At 46.0% G+C, this 20,325-nt stretch overlaps 1 protein-coding gene across 16 annotated transcripts in view; it reads left to right on the forward strand.

Annotated features, from left to right (window-relative positions):
* LOC125945642 (uncharacterized) overlaps window positions 1-20,325 on the forward strand; it is a 94,693-nt gene that overhangs the window by 63,405 nt on the left and 10,963 nt on the right. For 7 of the 16 annotated variants that reach the window (XR_007467120.1, XR_007467114.1, XR_007467109.1 and 4 more), the window contains 2 exons: window positions 13-152; window positions 1,380-1,491. The exons of 5 other annotated variants lie outside the window; for them this stretch is intronic. The gene's annotated coding sequence lies outside the window, so the exon portion shown is untranslated. Of the gene's footprint in view, window positions 1-12; window positions 153-1,379; window positions 1,492-6,844; window positions 7,039-20,325 lie in introns of those variants that run through there. 4 more of the 16 variants (XR_007467117.1, XR_007467110.1, XR_007467119.1 and 1 more) reach the window with 3 other exon arrangements.

Raw genomic sequence — 20,325 nt, forward strand, 5'->3', positions numbered from 1 at the left:
CTTCCATTTCAGGAAAATACCTATTCCACTCTTTTAGATCTGTTTAACACCGGAAAATAAAATGATCATCTTGATGGTCTTGATCCAAGTTTCTTGTGTCCTCGCCTCGCAACATTCAGTTTCGGAAGTTCCTTCACTACGATTTGAAAATGGTGAGTTTGACATGTCTGTTGCCTCTGAAAACATAATTTCGTTCTAAAAACAAGTTTCTATTCAGAAAAGCAACGAACCTTTCTTATATCAAGTTGATTTCTCAGACTCAGTCCTACAAACGAAGGGCGCACCAACCTAATGAACGCATTTACCGTTTATGCTTACGTTAAAAAAGGGCTATGTCACAGTAGCAGTCCTTTGCCTCAAGTGGGCTAAATTTCCCTAGAACATAGGGACTTCGAAACAACCCTACGCATACGACAGAAAAAAAGACCGTAGGTGACCCTAATCTTTGGCATAGGTGTCTCGTAGTGGCACTCGCCCCTCGGCGTTAATTCCATTTCATTCTAATAATTTCAGACACTTCAGTAAGTCAACTTGTAACTGAACTTATCCCCTGATATCATATCTAAATTAAAGCCATAAATTTTGTACTGTACGTTTTTGTATTTTTTTCTGATTTATTTGGAATTTCGTCCCCGGTCGTCTCAGGAGGTTAACCGGAAGTGCTGCGCAAGAAACAAGAGTGTCACTCGATGCTCGTGCCACTAATATATGTAGCGTTGAGTATAGATGAAGCGCCATGTTTGCTGCTGGAAGTTTTAAATTCAAACACTCGTCTATGTCGCTTATTTTTAGGAGTGATATAGCGCAATATTCCATAACAAATAAATGCTTCTGTGGCCAATGTGGCACTATTACCGCTGCTGTTACCGAATTAGGAATACTTAGTTAGCTTCAAGGCCTCCTCGGTGCAGTATTTGGCCACGACCTCTATCGGAAATTCTGCAATTAACTCTCGATCCGCAGTGCTCAGCCGCTGCAAAACAGGTGATAAAACGGCGGCCGGGTTGTAATGCCGCAGTGCAACCTAACAACGCTGGTACCGAACGATGTACCGCGCGGTAGTGCACTCATGCGGTACATGGTTTGCCACATGGTGTGGCACACTGTGTGCGGTGCAGTGGTACGGGTGCTTAGAAGAGCGTTCTTGCATTCTTCCCTAGTGACAGGTAGCGTTTTGAGACGATGTCGCTGCGACTCGGCGCATCTGGTCGCAAACGATGCTCAGGGTTCCGGACTGGCCTTTTAGGAATTGCCATGGAAAGTCGGGAGGTTAATCCTGTCAAGAGGTTAATCATCTCCTCGCGTTTGAGAGATCCATAAGAGCCGGCCTTTAAGGTTTTGCTTAGTATGACTTGTTTATTTTCGTCCTTTTATTTCAGAACGTTGCAATTACGATGGTTACTCACTAAGTGAAGGAGGGTATTTACGCCTTGGCGATCCATGTGTGAAGTTGACTTGTAAGTTTAGCAAAAAAGAATTGGTGGTCAATGGGTAAGAATCATTTTCTGAGACCAACGATTCTGGGGATGTGTTGATACAATGTAAGTCCAGCGTCATTTCGCTGCGGAATGCATTCACGGTCGAGGCTATCTAACTTCAGCACAAGTGTAATTTCATGTTTTTGTGTATAGATGCGCAAAGTTTAGGTTTTTAATGAAGAAGTAATAGATATAAAAAGATAAAATTAAAGGAATCAACAGAACGTCTTGCGAAACTCAAAGGTCCTGGAGAATTATTTTATTATATTTCTCTACTGAAAGTAATGTAGTCCTGAGAACAAGCAAATCTCAATCATTCGGAGTGCGGTATTTAGCTGAGCAGCCAGTCGTATAGTCCCAGTCACAAAGATTATATCATCGCTGACGTCAATGTAAGCTAAAAGACATTGCAATTACATCACCATCGTCATTACCATGAAATCATTTTGACTTTGTGACCATCGTGCCATCGTCTTTTTCCTATTGCGATCACTGTCATTCGTAATTGACATCGCTTGCGTAAGAAGAAGGAGAGCAAAAACAATATTACATATTTAATTGCCTTGCCAAGCAGCTGTCTATATTATATTTCTAGATATATATTTCTGTCTTTTCGTCGCAACAAAACAACAAATGTCTACGAATAGTTGGATGATAAATGTTTGTTGAAAATGTGAATGATAAATTATTACGCTTCGTGAGTCGATCTCATGCATATATCCAGCAAGCACAATTTCGCGCTTAGTTTCTGCTTACAGGGGATTTGTTTGGTATATGCGCAATTATTTAATCCAACATAAGAACATTTCAGTTGAATGCAACGAAAAATACTATTCATTGAACATGTAATAAAAATGCTCAGCTTACAAAAACGCATGCGTAGGCTTGGTAAAGATTGAAATGAGTTTTTCATAGTTTTTGCCATGACAGTTCAGTGGGTATGGCGTTATACTACTAAGCACTAGGTCGCGTGCTTGATTCCTGGCCACTATGTTCACATTGTGATGTATATGGAACGGGAAAAAGAAACGGTCAAACAAGTACCGAAGCCAACGAAAACAAGCTCGACGTACGTAATAGTCCACCGTGGCGGCTCAGTTAGCTACGGCGTTGCGCTGCCGAGCATAAAGTCGCGGGATCAAATACAGGCCGCGGCTGCCGCATTTCGATGGAGGAGAAATACAAAAACGGCCGTGTGCTTGCGTTGTAGTGAACGTTCAAGAACCCCACACGGTCAAAATTAATCCGGAGCCCTACACTACCGCGGGCCTTCCGGTTTTGGCACGTAAAACCCTAGAAAGAAGAAGACATACGTAGTAGTTGAAATGAATGGATCTATAGTTGTTTGTTGTTTCGCCAACATAGAGTTCACGCATTTAGCCGAGACAGGCATCGGGAGCTTCAGCTGTTTTCACGGCTAGTCTGGTGCCTGCTTCGGCAACACGAGCTTCGCACCTGTCAGCACTCGCACTGGCCCGTCGAGCGTGCACAGAATCGCCGCACTTGCGTTTTCTCTCTTCAGCGTCTAATGCAGCCTTCCCTCAAAAACTTTGAGCGACTGCGTCGTGCTAAGGTGCTATATAGCGATGGGTCGGGCGGGTACGCAGCTTTCACGTCAGTGTGCGCGGAAAGACGAGAGAGCGAATGCGCACGTAGACATGCAGACACGCCCAAGGCTTCCTTCCCGTGAATGCACTTGCGTGTCCTAGCTCTCCTCCTCCAAACCTCTGGCGGAGGGCGTGGTAGTTAAGTTAGATCGTACGTGGCAGCGGCAGTGCGAAAGGGGACATTGACAAAGGAACTCACATCCCACCTATTTTACGGCTAGTTATTCTTAATCTTGATCATATGTACATTATATCGTTAGTTTCTTTCCATTGCTACGTGTTCTTAGCATGGAGAGATAACATTTCATACCGCTGTCGATTTTATACGATACCTACGAGTAATCTAATCGACCGTTTCCTTCTGGAAACGGTTGATTCTACAAGATACCCCGATCTCAGATACGCCAAAGCCCTGTAAAGCGAGCGAAAACCTAGTCCTGAAAAGTTCGTGTTTGGTCATTTGGGCTTATAATAAAGAACACCAGATGTTGATTAGAAATACGCAGCTTCCCCATGATAGACAGTTCAGTAACTCTCATAGTTCGTACTTTCATCGTCAGGCAAAGCGCGAACGTACAACGACGACTGAAGAACACTGGATGAGCGCTTATTATCAAGTGGTGTGTTACCTTCGAACGGTAAAGCCTGAACGAAATTTTCTGCTTGCGCAGTCAGGTACAATGCTACAATTGTTGTAAAATTGTAGCACTTTGGCTAAGAATTTTTGTAAGAAGATCTTCAGGCTATTTTCATACCACCAGCAGTGCGTCTCAAGGAACGCAGAGAACGAACTATAATAGACATACGAAATTTCTGCACAGAGGGAAACCTTATGCTGCTTTTTTTAGTTTCGGCAGTTTGATGTTTTGAAGCACTACATTCTCTAATTTGTTTGTGACAAGCAAATTGTTCGCAAATAGGATAATACGCTGCTCGGTGGTCAACATGTAAACATTGTGTTCACTAAGTTTACTGACAAAGACTGCTGTTAGCAAAAAACAGCAAGGAGGTGCTACACACACGTTGGAATCTAGGTAAAACGAATTTTTCGTGAATTTTTTATATACTATAACACTATTGGCTTTTCTGCGCCGAATTTTGCAACATGCAAATAACGGGGCGGTCTCAGAGGCATGACATACGCATAGAGCCAATGGGTAATATTTTTTTTTGTTGGCATGTGTGCCTGCTGGGTGCACAAGCCAACGCATAGAACTGGTCATGTAACATTTATTCAACTTTGGATTTCATTGCATCTTTCTAGCTATTTATTTATTCGGCAGTACTTCTTAAGCACATGAAATGTCTTTATGTTTATGTTTATATGTTTAGATTTTAGTACAAAATAACTTAATGAAATATTGCTGTTAAGGGAGCGAAGGATTAAGCAATAAAGACTATTTACGATGTATATTTACAAAAGACAACTCCAGCGCTGGCCAGTCCAGCCGACGGCTCGAGAGCAAGGAGCAGTTCGTCTTCTTCGTCGGGGCGCCCGCGCGTATGGTCCACAAAAAACACGCACTATGCATGTATCATTATCACCCACGGCAGAAGCACACTCCCGGTGCGTCTAAATATCGGCGGGAACAGGAGAGTGATACGGTTTTAGGTCTGCGACATGTACAACGTCAGTGGAATTCGGGGAAGATGAGGCGCTGGTACTGAATGGGGGGACTTCATAAGTAACTGGAGTCACGGCACGCATCACTCGAAATGGGTCTGTGTACCGAGACAATATGAGCAGAGCGCGAAGTATCACGCCATGTAAGGACAACACGTGATAAGTACATCATTGCCGCGCTAGAGACACCGCGCTCACGCTACTCGTATCCTGCTGGTGATTTCGTTGGCTTTGCCGTACATTCCCTACACATTGCCGCTATGCACCACGCATACCATACAACCAGTGAACATCAAAATCAGTGGGGTAGGGGGCTGCAAACATACAAAAAAGCTTGCCGTGACCATGCGGCTGTTGAGAGGATAGATAAGTATTTTATTAATTACGATTTACTTGTTGGCGCACCACACCAGCAGGAGAAAAACTGTGAAACAGCAATAACCGACAAGCAACTTAGTTTTTGTATCCTAGTGACTTTTAAAGCAACTTTTCTGTTGAGATTTCGCTTTCTGCCGGATCTTGAATGAACTTGATCAGAGCGAGTACTCATCTTGCGGCCTTTGAGCAACGGAACACGTTTGTAAGAAAGGCTCGGAGGTGGACGAGCGAATGTTAATCGCGGATCTCCGATTAGGCCCTTCGTAAAACTTCACGCATCATTCGCAAAATTGTAAAACAAGCCCAAGTTTGTAAAGTTTACGAAACGTTTGGGATAGTTGGCCGTTATAACCGCGCAACCATGTAGAGGTGCGTAAAAAAAGTAAATAAAACGGGACTTGCGGCTGAGGTGCTGCCCAGTGCCCTCTAACAGCCACGAGGATAAGCTAGAAATCTGATCATGCAAATGCACCTGCTGGCGCTGATAGTCAGTTCACATTTCTACGTCAGTTTGTTTACCAGCGAATAGGAGGGTCATTCGCAGCTTCAGCTGCTGTACACTCGCCGGCATGACGGCGCTGATAGCAAGGCTCTTTCTGCAGCGCACCCTTAATTCGAGCGTGCTACATACGCCATCGTATCACAGGCTGCTGTAGGGGCTCAGCGGGGGGGGGGGGGGTCGATAAACTATCAGCAAAACAATACATGTGTCGCTTGAAATACACTCAAGTTACATACCATAGATATGAACCCTGCAAACACCAAATCAACGTTGTCACGGCGATCTTTTGAAGAGACCGCACCAGTTTGTGCAGCGTTGCACAATGGTAATGACGCCGAATGCCGTCGCAAAAATGGCCGAACAGCGCTGTGAGAGTTTTAGCAATACTTCTCTAGAGAAAGCTTTCCCCATGCGAAAATGAAGTGATAAAATAAATCATCGTCGACGTCTGATGCCGTGTGTTGTGCCACATTAGGCATTAAATTCCATCACTGCCTCGCCATGACATTATGGTGAAAATGCCACCAGCACCGCCGGCAGAATTTCTCGCATCGCACTTTTTGATCGCAAATGTAAGCAATCACAAGACTAGACGTTTTTAGCAATAGGCTCTCTCAAACCCATGGCAATGCAATGGCAAGCTAGGGGACGTTCCAGACTCCGAAAGCCAGACTTTTGAATAAATTCCTGCGTTTTATGCACCAAAGCCACGATTTCATTATGAGACACGCCGTAGTGGGGTGCTCCAAATTAATTTTGACCACCAGGGGATCTTTAATGTGCCCCCAATGGACGGGACATTGGCGTTTTGACTGCGAGATTTGAGAAGGTTTTAACTGAAATGTCAATGTATTTGGAAGAAAAGTGACGAATCATGCTATCACCAATCTCAGAACTTGTAATGCGCATACAAGTGTTCACTGCTTCGCGGCTTCAGTTTCTCAAATAAAACGTGTCTTGTATGGAGAATAAATGGTAATTAGCAACTCATCAAAATACCTTAAATATAAACATTGTAAATTGTCACAGCTACCTTTTGTCAGGTAAGGTCTACCTGTTTCGATAAGGCAACAGAAGAGGACAAATGATAGGCTGTATTCTATCTCTCAGTGTAAATAAAATGCATTCAAAATAAAAAGGCACATATTTAGCCTAGGCTGGAAGCCATTTATTGATCTATAAGTAGGTTCTCGCCAATGACGTCTACAAGTAGCAATAATTTGTTCTTTCCTTCTTCTGTCGCTTGGCTGAGCAGATGTCCACCTCCCTCGGACTATAATAGTAAAGAAGAAAACGATCCAGAAGGCGTGTTGTACTGGCCGCATTGTTGCAAGATAAAGCGGTAGCACGTGAAATGGAAAAGGCATCTTCGTCATATAAAGTGTACATTGCGTAACCGGACATTTTGTAAATTGTTACACAAAATAAAATATTTATATCATGCAGACAGGACGCTTTCAAATGCAGTTCGTCATAACTTTCGTAAACATTTATAACTATAGGCCTTTTTATAGCCATTCTGACAACCGTTACAATAAACATCTATTTGCGTACGAGAGTCAAATTAGGTGGTCTTTATTTTTAGCGCCATTGAATATTTTTACGTATGTAATAACCTTCTACGAAATAATTTATTCGTTAAGGGTGGTGCCAGTGACCATGGCGCACACAACTCTTCTAGCAATCCACATGGCTTCTATTGTCATAGTCGATACCCTACGTATTCTCGTTCATGTCCAACCTGCAAAAGTTAAAAAAAAATGATAGCCATTACAGTCACACAGAACATTTCTTATCCCTGAACACGGAAATGGCTTTCCGTGGATAAGATCAACTCATATGGTCATGTGGTGCTGAAGCGGCAGCGCCACAGCGCAGTGGCGCACCGACAGGGGGGGGGGGGGGGGGGATTTCGGGGTGTGTAACCCCCCTCCTGAGGCCAACTTAACCCCCGATTTTGTTTAACCCTTTTTCTTTCCTTGCGCATTGGAGTACTGCATCTAAGATGTAAGACGCCCAATCGTCTGCACACTCGCAAAAAGCGCATTTTTGGACAATTTCCCGTGAGGAAATGAAAATTAGTGCTGTTTAGATGGTATTGCCAAACTGTCAACCCTCCCCCCCCCCCCCCCCCCCCCTGGCAAAGATCCTGGGCGCGCTGCTGCCACATCGGTCTTCGCTATCTACCTCGCCCATTCGCAGTGTGCTCTCGGCTGTGGAGCTTGCCCGCCGAGCGTAAATATGTAAAACTACTACATCCGTTTTACAAACGATCTTGTTGGCGCCTGGGCTGTCTGGCCACAGGCCTTATCCTTGCCAGGTGAGGCCCGACATACAAGTATCCTGCAGTGGCGGACATCCAGAGCCTCCCATGAGCAAATCAACATAACTTCGGCATCTGTGGTGCCGAAGGAAAGCAGGGTTCTGTTGACGGCCTCAGAAAAAAAATACATCGGCATTCAAGACAATTATCCTTGAACATAAATATCAAAATAATGTGTTAAAATCCCAGAAGGCTCATTGGCAATCTAGGTGGCATGCCTAAATTACTATCTGAATATCATCCTAAAATGTTCTGTATGCAATACACTCAGTAAACAGGAACCACATGAACTTTGTAAAGCACTTTACGAGCTTTAAAAGACGCATGGGAACTCTGATGGCGTAGAAATACTTCTATACAAGTTCAACCCATGCCAACAATCAACGCTTTGGCATCACTTTAAAGTGTAGCCATTCACCCAATGCAAAGTAATCGGCCAATTGCAGCATGTTTATTATATATACCATGCGACGGCCTGTGGAGTAATGTGGATTCGAAAACTGCATCGGCCAGCTTCCTGACCCATGTATTACACTCCGAGATCCTAATGCTCACCAGGCCACCCTGTGGTTACTAACCATAACAGTTACTGTGCAATGGGTTTATGAGGAAGCCTTAGCTGTAGGCTAACTGGATTTTCCTTCTTAGCATCGTGTTACATTCGGGTGGATGGCAGTTTTTTTCGTTCATCATCCTTCATCCACCTCGCGGGATTCTGCAAAACTGATTGGCCCTTTTCTAAGTATGTTCAAAAGGTGTTTCGTGGCCACTTTTATTCTACTTTTTCGAAGCAAACCTGGTTGTGAGTTCAGGGCCTGCCTTGTCCGTTTAATCTCTTTTCTTGTGTCCTATTTCGAACCACTGCTTCATACGCTAAGATCGTTGTATAGGTTTTGTCTTTTTTTCTCACTTCTTTCTCAGTTTATATGGTATTACTAACGTAAAAATGTTTCATATCACTCAGACAGTCCTCATGTTGCGAAACGGACTAAACAGTGCTTTTTAAGGCAAAGCCTTACGTGTCTCATCAGACGGTGGTCTTGAAAACTTGGCGTGCGATATAGAAAGTCATGTTAGCTCGCCTCACGCAGAGACGCGCTCGTGCCACTTCCCACGCGTTTGTATTCTTCCACAACTGGCTCTGATGGCGCTCATAATGCCAAAAATAAAACGCAAAGTTAATTAAGATATAGTTATTTCAAGTATGCGAACCCACGACCTTCACTGGGAGTCGATCCCCCGAGCTTTGGTGTTAAGGCAAGGTGCACAGTTATTCAAGATAAAGTTAATTAAGGCACTCTAACCCACGACCTTTGATGGGAGTCACACCATCGACCTTTGGTGGCAGAAAACAGGTAATAAAAAGCGACAACGCATTCGAATGAAAATATCATGCAATTTATTGAGTGTCCCTTGAGCGCGCAGGCTTTCACCTTCACCCTTGGCGTATGGTAAAGAGACTCTATTTTCAGTCACTCTTTCTGAGGCATTCGGAATATACGTTATTCGTATTCGACAAAGGCATATTGCCTTCGTCGACAAACGACAAAGGCAGATTGACAACGATGGCATGTCGACAATAAGACGATGACGAGTGTATGACGACGATGGCGTCACGACGACAGCATGACGAAAACCGAACGACGATGATGACACGATAACGACGTCACAATGACTACGGTTTGACAGCGGATGCGTGACAACGACTCTTTGGACGAGGATGACATGAAGAAGAAGTAGTTTAATTATTTGAAACTGTAGAGAGGTCGGCCGGAAAATGGAACATCTGGCCTACTACTCTACGTAAGGGAAGGGGAAGAGGGGAAGAAAGAGGGTCACAATGGGGGATGACAATAGGAGGAACAAGGTGGAAGGACACATTGCATAAATATCACAATCCTGAGTCCAGGCCCGTGTCGCCTAAGAAACGTGAAATAGCACGCATTCTCTATCGTCTGCCAACTCTGTGGCCATGCGGCCTGGAAGAGGTCTTCCGACAGTGGTGCATTGTATAAATGCCTCAAGGTAGCTGCCAATGTCAGTCTTGCGCATAATGGCATATTAACGATTCTATGACGGCAGCATCAATACATTAGAATAACGAAGAAATGACGTTGATGGGCCGGCGAAGGCCGTGTGACGATGACTGCTTTACAACAATAGCATGATGTCTCTGAAGTGCAGGTGACGGTAAAAGAAATCGCGACGGAAAGGCCATGACGAAAATCGCATGATGACTGTAGGACGTTGAGGGGGGAAAGACGACTGCGGCACGACGAGATTTGGATAAAGAACTTTGAATGATGACGATGGGAGGACCACTACGTCATCATGACGACGGTATGACAACGAATGCATTACGACGACTGTATGATGTCGAGTCAATGGTGACGATAGTTTGGCAATAGTATAAGGAGAAGTATATGAAGGCTAGTTTATGACGACAATGGCGTACGAACACTGTATCACAGGGACTTTATGACGATGATGGCGTGAGCGGCAGTAACGTGACGAATAATGCAGGGCGAAATTCAAATGACAGCTCTAGAGGGACCCCATTGAAACTATCATGAAGGCCTCACGACGACGGTATGACGGCGAGTGCATGACGACTGTATGACGAAGATGGCGTCACGACGATGGTTAGACGAGAGCCGGATGACAAAGCTGGAATGAGGGCGATGCAACAATCCCGAAAGAAACATGACAATCACATGGACAATAGCCCAACCTATTAGATTAATTGGGCCACTAGGTCAGAGTAGAAAGTGTGAAGGTGTGAGTAGAAGGTGTGATTACGATGTCATGACGAGTGTCGCATATTGAATCTGGAGTGACCACGATGAAACTACCACGGTGGTCTCACGACGAAGGTATGCCAACGAATACACGACTAAAGTATAACGAAGATGGCGTGATAATGACGGCATGATAAGAGCCAGATGACGAAGATGAAATGGCTGCGATGGAACGACCACGATGCTATCACGAGATGAAGCTGGTAGACAACTTCTGCCACTGGGTCAAGGTAAGAGGGTATTTAGACCGACAGACATACAGACGCACGGACGGATGGACGGACAGCCCGACATGCATACGCAGATCCCCTTTCTGAATGCCCATCGCCTGCTGCTAAATCCGTAGCATTGGCGCTTCTTTTCACGGAAACGCGTTTTACCCTAACGCGCACCAACCTCTCTCGAGTTTTTTCTTCTTTTTTTGCATAGTGCCGTAGGGAGTTTGAGATTGCCATTGCCTACCATGTCTCCACAAGCACTTTGCGGACGTGCTGAACAAAGGCTATAGCAATACATCCGCCGCATGCTTCATACTCGATCCTTAAGCGACCAACAGTTCACTGAGCGCGCTCTGATCGTAACATTACTGCTCCAGGAACGCCTGGCCATACGGCAAAAAGTGGAAAATTTATTGCCCATGAAATGCCTATAAATAGTAGCGCATCGTGCCATCATACACCATGACAAAACCAAAGAAAAAAATGAAGTTTTATTACCCCACAACAGATCATTGGCCTCGTTTTATTGACGTGCTAATGATACACGCTCAGAAAATGCACTGAAGTGGATGTCATGGGCGATATTTTCATGACTACCCTAATTAGCACAAATGAAGACCACGACGTAAACTGTACGTTCACCTCTTGTCGTTAAAGGGCCCCTAAACCACCAAGAGGTCGAAATTTAGTTGTGGTGTTGCAGTTGTGCACGAGTCCACAAGGAACACGTAGCCGCGAGAATTTTTCGAAATCGTGCCGTAATAGCGGAGTTACACGCGTTTGATGATCGAATAACGGCCCTCACTCGTTTCGCTCTTTCCTTTGCGACTCTCCTCATCGGCTGGTATCCCCTCCTCGCCGAGTGCTTCTCGAAAGGTCACGTGACATACGTCATCGCCAACGCGCTTCTCACAACACTGCATACTTCCGGTCACGTCCACGCTAGCGGCACATATACCGACGGCGAACCGTCCGCCAGTGCCGTAGAACGTCTGCCGCGCGAGAGGTGTCCAAAGTAGACGGCAGTTCGCCCGGCGCCCCGCCCGCTGCACCATCAATGGCTCAATCGACGACCGCGAACCTGCGCGCCTCCGCCACCGGCAACGAAAACATCAGTTGCAGCCGGGAGACGACGGGCTCGGCTGTGCTCGCATCGCAGCCGACGGCGCCTGTAATATCAGCGTATTTTAAAGCGAAGCTTTGTACCTCTACCAGCCAAGGGTTCTGTCGTGTCCGTCGTTGTAATCAAAAAACGATCCCGACGAACCGCTAACAATTGCAGGTATAGCAGTATAGCTTACTTGAATTCAGACATTCAGCGTACAACTAAGCACTCGTTTTCGCAAGAAAAACCACAAAAACAAGCTTCAAAGTGATGAGCCAACATGATGGATGATAAGGGCTGCGGGCAAACAACGGAAACAGGCTCGGCGCGGTCCGTAAGATTAGATTGCAGCTGTTGCAAAGCTTATGCAGCTGCTTTAAAGAGGGTTGACGTCATTCGAAACCCTTCCAGCCTAGTAACTGCTTCGGTTCATTTTCTAGACTACCGCACTATGGGGTAGTCTAGTAGTGTATATCACACCGATCATAAAGCAGTAGTGAACATTGTTGTGAAGTAAATAATAATATAGGCCGTGGTTAAAGTTACGTTGTAGTGTGTGAAATATCAAGTGCGCCGCATTCACCGTGAGGGTGGCGTAAAAAGCTTCGCTTTCCAACCACCTTCACAGGGTGGATTGGCGGGCAATTTTATTTCTTCTTTGTGTACAAGTATTGCGAAGAGCGATAACAACGATAAGAAAATAATGCGGCTTGTGAGCGTCGGTATTTCATTTCAAAGCGTCGTCCGTTTTACCTTTGAAGGGAACTAGAAAAGGCCTACCGACGATATCGGCGCCGTCGAGCGTTCAGCGGCGGTGAATCTGCCGCACTGATGAGTCCCGGTCTCATCCTCTCTACGCACGGCAAGGACATCTCGCCGTTCGCGAGCAAGAACCGCTGTCGAACGGCGGCCCGCGAATGGCAAACGGCATGTGATGAGTTACCGTGCCGGTAACGTGGACTCAGCGCTTCTCGATCGGCTACCCGCTGTTCCTGCGGTGCCGGCCCGTGTTATGCGAAGCGTACCGCTATAGACCCTGTGTTGCGCGCACGTCTGGAAAGGCCAACACTGTCGCACTTTGTTCGCGCAGCTAATCAGACCGCTAAGCACGACTGTGTTGGAACGCGAGCGATTTGGCACTTGCGTTGCGGGCTGTAATTACCGATTCGCAACGGCGCACAAACGAGCAACACGACGAGGAAGAGCAGAAAGCGCTCGTACCTGCTAGAAGACTAACTGGAAGTCGTAGGTTCTTGTTCAACCAATGGACATCGTTTCCGCAGTTCACATCACCAGATTCCCCCTGCTCACATTGTGACGACCGCTGGGGATACCGGAAAGGCGAGGGGAGGAGAATGCCTTTTTTTTGTTTATTTTTGTGGCGCTCCCGCAGCGCGTAGCGCTGCAGCGTTTGGCAACGTTGATCTTGACGACTTTCTGAACTCGATGCACGTTTACTTGAAATGTTAAAGAAATATCTGAGGTGGTTTAGGGGCCTTTCAAAGACACGGAAGACCATCTTCGAAGTGTTATTGGACCAGCGCACGATGTGCGATCGGTGAGAGTCGTGCGACATCGTTCGAACAGCAGCAGGCAACGAACGGTACCATCCTTTGCCAATTAAGACTTCTTTACTTCTCTCCTCGGTGAAATCGGGTGCCACACCATAAGACGCACAAAAAAACCAAGGGGACTGCTGCGCACACCACACACTGCGAGCGAGTACCAGTAGCGGGAGTCGGCCCACACTGGCCACCATTCGTCGGTCAGAATCGAAAAAGATCGAAACCCAGCAGAAGACCCATCTCTGAACGGTTCGGCACGGCTTATTCAAGGAGAGAGAACCGGCTTCCTAACTCCGAAAGAACCGCTGCTCACTTACTGAACCTGGGCTCCCTCAGTCTTCAATTCAAAAGAGCGGCCCGCTCCTGAGCGCTCAGGAGCGAGCCGGATCTATTGAAGAGCGAGGGAGCCGGGGCGAAAAGAGCGGCTGGCTCCTGAGCGCTCAGGAGCGAGCCGGGTCTATTAAAGAGCGAGGGAGCCGTGGCGAAAAGAGCGGCTGGTTCCTGAGCGCTCAGGAGCGAGCCGGATCTTATGATCCGCTCTTTTGAAGAGCGAGGGAGCGGTGGTTCAGTAAGTGAGCGGCGGTTCTTTAGTTCTTCAGCCCAAGGCGAGGGGGTGAAGGCGACTCTTGCGAGGAAGGGCGGGAGTGCAGTTGCTTTCTCGTACCGCTAATAGATGGCGCGGTAGTCGCACCCAGCAGGAGACCCGGCTCTGACGGAACGCATCAGCACGGCTCTCTTAACGCGAGAAAACCGGCTCCCTTTATCTAAAAGAACCGTCGCTCATTTTTACTGAACGACCACTCACTCGCTATTTAAAAAGAGCCGCTCACAAGATCCGGCTCGCTCCTGAGCGACCCATCTCTAATATGTATGTATGTATGTATGTATGTATGTATGTATGTATGTATGTATGTATGTATGTATGTATGTATGTATGTATGTATGTATGTATGTATGTATGTATGTATGTATGTATGTCTCTCTGTCTGTCTGTCTGTCTGTCTGTCTATCTCTGTCTATCTCTGTCTGTCTGTCTGTCTGTCTGTCTGTCTCTGTCTGTCTGTCTGTCTGTCTGTCTGTCTGACTACCCTCTCACCTTGACCAAGTGGCAGAAGTTGTCTACCAGCTTCATCCACTAGAGATATGCTCGTGCTCGTGATGGCATCGTGGTCGTTCCATCGTCGTCATCTGACTCTTGTTATGCTGTCATTATCAGGCCATCTTCGTTATATGGTAGTCGTGTATTCGTTGGCATACCTTCGTCGTGAGACCACCGTGGTAGTTTCATCGTGGTCACTCCAGCTTCAATATGCGACACTCGTCATGCCATCGTAATCACACCTTCTGCGCTGACCTAGTGGCCCAAATATTCTAATAGGTTGGGCTATTGGCCATGTGATTGTCATGTTTCTTTCGGGATTGTTACATCGCCCTCATTACAGCTTTACGTCATGTCGTCATGATGACGTCGTCGTGACTGTCGGCATGTTGACGTAAAGGACCACTACGTCATCATGACTGTCACGATGACGTAGTGGTCCTTCCATCATCATCATTCAAAGTTCTTCATCCAAACCTCATCATGCCACCGTCGTCATGCCACCCTCAACGTCATACAGTCGTCATGCCGTTGTCGTCGCACTTTCTTGTACCGTCGCCATCACTTCAGAGACATCATGCCATTGTAGTAAAGCGATCATCGTCACACAGCCTTCGTCGGCCCACCAACGTCATTCCTTCGTTATTCCAATGTATTGATGCTGCCGTCATTCAATCGTTACTATGCCACAATTGTCATGTCATCGTCGTCCAGAGAGACGCTGTCACGCATCTGCTGTCATACCGTCGTCATTGTGACGTCGTTATCGTGACATCATCGTGATTCGGTTGTCGCCATAGTGTCGTCGTGACGCCATCGTCGTCATACATTCGTCATCATCTCATTGTCGTCATGCGGTCGTTGTCAATCTGCCTTAGTCGTTTCACTGACGACATCCCTCCTTTGTAAATCCACCGTCACCACAGCGTCGTCGTCATACAGTCATCGTCAAGTCGTCATGCTCATCCGCGACGTTGTCGAGCGAGTTTCATAACAAAGCATTGCATACCAAAGTCTCACAATTGCCACTAGTGATTTTATATAAATGTGCCTTCGGTCATTCGGTGCGTCGCTACATTGCTTGACTGCTAATAGGCTTACAGTTAAAAGTCATCGTGAAATGGGTTCTGCCGTAGCTTTTTTTATGCTTGCTTGCCCAACATTTCAGTGTATGTTTTCATAGTAACCTCGAATATCTGTAGTTGTTACTATTTTCTAGTATGTTTATTTCCACGCACAGAAGAAAGAAAAAAAAAACTTGCCTGATAGCGCAGTGCCCAGTGCGCGCGACTTCCAAAGGCACATAGCCACAGTAAATTAGATTCGAAACTGAATGATGGCGGTCTTGGACTAATTTGTAGCTTTCTTAGCCAATGGTGGGGGTGGTGATGGTGAAACTATGGATAAGAGGATGACACGTCGATGACAATCGTCGTCAAATAGTAACGGAATGGATGGGCGGATGGACACAGTAAACCCTGTTTTGTGCTCGTAACTGCTGTGGCGATAGATAAAAAGATATAATAAAATGTGCACGACCAGTTGTGCTTAATCGGTTTCTTTCTTTAGCCCAGAACATATGTAACCTGCTCCACGTGGGGAGAAAACATTTAATTCAATCTTGTGCTATTTTTCCGAAAAAGCGTGCCACTAGATTAAGCTATCCTCCTAAGTTGCGAGTCATTTCATTAAAGTACAAATGAGTCACTTTTAGATGCGAAGCATCTTATGGTCGGGTCTATGTCACTCCCTCAGTCCATCCATCCGCCGTGCGGCGTCCACACCCCTACTGCGCATGCGCATCCTCCTCCCCCTCCTATCCTCTCCTTGTCTCATCTCCTCTCCTCTTGGCATTCCTCCTCAACTCTCCGATGCTCCTCTCATCTCCGGCGCATCCTCCTCCCCCTCCTCTCCTTGTCTCATCTCGTCTCCTCTCGGCATTCCTCTTCTCTCCGACGCTCCTCTCCTCCACGGATTGCGTAACGAATGTCGAGAAAGAAATTGCAGCAGCACCAACGAGACGACGCGCAGAGGTGCTGCCGACGCCGCCCGCGTTTTTCCGTGTCCCCGCGTTCGCGCCATACGCTCGCGGTGTCCGTGAATGCAGCAGGCGCTTCTGGAGTCGGCTCGGCAGGTTTCGACCAGCCACAACTTGGCTGTGACGTCACCGGGGAGATAAAACTTAGAGCCGCCACGACGGCGACAGAACTCTCGTTGACTCCGTGGCGAGTACATATACCTTGACATGAGACGGGAAACCATCTCCCGCTCAAGCTAACCATCTCCCCGCTGCTCCGCATCCACACATGGTTCCCTTTAGCGGGAGATGGAGTAATTTTTTTTCCTTTCAGCTTTTCATACAAACCGAAACTAATTGTGGTAAAACTGGCTGGGCTATATTTGCTCGTTCTTATTTTCACCTTTTTCAAATACAAAATACAGCTCTTTGAAATATGCGTGTGGTGAGTTCCGCAGCGCTTAGCACTTGTGTTGCTTTACCTATAAATGAGGTTGTTCAAAGACCGAACATTCGAATATGAATACCGCGTATACCGAATGCCTCACAAAAGTGACTGAAAATTCACAGTCACTTTAGCATGCGCCAAAGAGGGCGAAGGTGAAAGCCTGCGCGATGAAAGGACACATAATTAAATTACTTGACATATTCATTCGAATACGTAATTAATTCTTCATACCTCTTTTCTCCAATAAAGGTCGTGGGTTCGACTTCCAGATAAGCTCGAGGGTTCGACTCCCACTGAAGGTCGTGGGTTCGAATACGTGAATTAAGTATATCCTAATTACCTTGGCGTTCTTTGACATGATGAACGGCATCGCAGCCCGCTGTGGAAGAGGACGATGACGAACGCGCGAGAAGTGGCACGAGCGCGTCTGTGCGTGAGGCGAGCTCACATCACTTTCTCTATCGCACGCCAAGTTTTCAAGGCCACCGTCTGATGAGGCATTTAAGGCTTTTGCCTCAAAAAGTACTGTTTAGTTCGTTTCGCATCATGAGGACTGTCTGAGTGATTTGATACATTTTTACGTTAGCAATATCATATAAATTCAGAAAGAAATTAGAAAAAAAGACAGAACCTATACAACGATCTTAGCGTATGAAGCAGTGAATATAAATAGGACACAAGAAAGGAAATTAAGCGAACAAGGCAGGCCCTGCACTTACAACCAGGTTTGCTTCGAAAAGGTAGAATAAAAGTAGCCACGAAACACTTTTTGAACATACTTAGAAAAGGGCACATAAGTTATCGGAATCCTGCAAGGCGGAGGAAGGATCATGAATGAAAAAAAGAAACTGCCATCCACCCGTATCACGAAGCTAAGAAGGAAAATCCACTTAGCTTAAAGCTAAGACGTTATCTTAAACCCAGTGCACAGTAACTGTTATGGATAGTAACCACAGGGTGGCATGGTGAGCATTAGAATATCGGTGTGTAATACATAGGTCCTGAAGCTGGCCGGTGCAGTTTTCTAATCCACACTACTCTACAGGCCGCCTCATGGGATATATAATAAACATGCTGCAATCGGCCGATAACTTTGCATTGTGTGAATGGCTACACTTGAAAGTGATGCTAAAGCATTGAAATGCTGGCATGGGTTGAACTTGTATAAGAATATTTCTACGCCATCTGAGTTCCCATGCAAAGCTCGTAAAGTGCTACAGATATTTCGTGTGCGTCCTGTTTACTGAGTTTATTGAATCCAGAACACCTTAGGCTGATATTCAGATAGTAATTCAGGCATGCCATCTATATTGTTAATGAGCCTTCTAGGATTTTAACACATTATTTTTATATTTATGTTCAAGGATAATGGTATTGACGGCTGATGTATTTTTTTTTTCTGAGGCCGTCAACAGAACCCTGCTATCCTTCGGCACCACAGACGCCGAAGTTGTGTTGATTGCCGCATGGGAGGCGTTGGACGTCCGCCCCTGCACGATATTTGTATTTCGGGCCTCACCTGGTAAGGAGAAGCCCTGTGACCAGACGGCCCAGGCGCCAACAAGATCTTTTGTAGAATGGACGTAGTAGTTTTACATATTTACGCTCGGCGGGCAAGTGCCACAGCCGACAACCAAGTGCGAATGGGCCAGGCAGATAGCGAAGACCGATGTGGCGCTGCCCCTTCAGCACCACATGACCATATGAGTTTATCTTATCTACGGAAAGCCGCTTCCGTGTTCAGGGATAAGAAATGTTCGGTGCGACTGTAATGGCTATGATTTTTTTTTCACTTTTGTAGGTTGGACATTAACGAGAATACGTAGGGTATCCACTATGACAATAGAAGCCATGTGGATTGCTAGAAGAGTTGTGTGCGCCATGGTCACTGGCACCACCCTTAACGCATAAATTATTTCGTAGAAGGTTATTACATACGTAAAAATATTCAATGGTGCAAAAAATAAAGACCAGCTAATATGACTTTCGTACGCAAACAAATGTTTATTGTAACGGTTGTCAGAATGGCTATAAAAAGGCCTATAGTTATAAATGTTTACGAAAGTTATGACGAACTGCATTTGAAAGCGTCCTGTCTGCATGATATAAATATTTTATTTTGTGTAACAATTTACAAAATGTCCGGTTACGCAATGTACATTTTATATGACGAAGATGACATTTCCATTTCACGCGCTACCGCTTTATCTTGCAACAATGCGGCCAGTACAACACGCCTTCTGGATCGTTTTCTTCTTTACTATTATAATCCGAGGGAGGAGGACATCTGCACAGACAAGCGACAGAAGAAGGAAAGAACAAATTATCGCTACTCCCGTACAAAAATGACTGTTGATTTTCTATTGACGTATTGTTGGGGTATTGTTGAATCAACGGACTTTCAACAAAGTCTCTAAAGTCTTTGAGTTCGCTCAACAGTTGCACAATGATATTACCATTGAGAGCTTCTCAATAAATAATTTATTGAGTAATTTGTGTTGATTTTCGTAGTTGTTTTTTTGTTGTGTAGCAGTTGAATTTATCATATACTAATTAGGACTCGCATATGAAGGCGACATTTCAAAACTTTATTAAGAAGCAATCTTTGCCTCATTCTTGTCACTTTGCGGTAGGTAGGTTCTAGTTTGGGCTCGCTTTCGTAAAAAGAAAACAGTGTGTGACCGACTTTGGCACCGAACGTTGACCTTCGAGCGCAGCAGCCCGGTGCTCTAACCTTTAGGCCACGAGCGCACGCGTACGTCTCTCGTTCCGAAACCAGTCAGCGCTTTGATTGCTCGGCGCGCGCGCCCCATGTAACTTCCTCGTCTTCTTGCGACAGCTCGCGCTTTGAGGCGCCATGGTAGACTGTACTATGTCCGGTACCAGCCCGCTTTCGTAGCCGTTTACGCTACGTAGAAACTGCGACGTTGAACCATCTTCATGATCGCCCACGAGTGACTTGCTCGCCGGCGTACAAATGCCATCGTCGTTTTAACATACCACATATGGCATAGCCATAGGTGCGATACAAAATGCGCACGTTTTAGGGAGCAAAAGAATGTGAAATTCACTTGCAAACACGGTGACTGCCTGCATGGGGAGTTCCCCAAAAGTAGACACGGCGGCAGCGCGGATGGTGGCGATAAGGCATGCCTACGCGACC

The sequence above is a fragment of the Dermacentor silvarum genome, chromosome 5, assembly GCF_013339745.2.
Source record: "Dermacentor silvarum isolate Dsil-2018 chromosome 5, BIME_Dsil_1.4, whole genome shotgun sequence".
Classification (NCBI taxonomy): Eukaryota; Metazoa; Arthropoda; class Arachnida; order Ixodida; family Ixodidae; genus Dermacentor; species Dermacentor silvarum.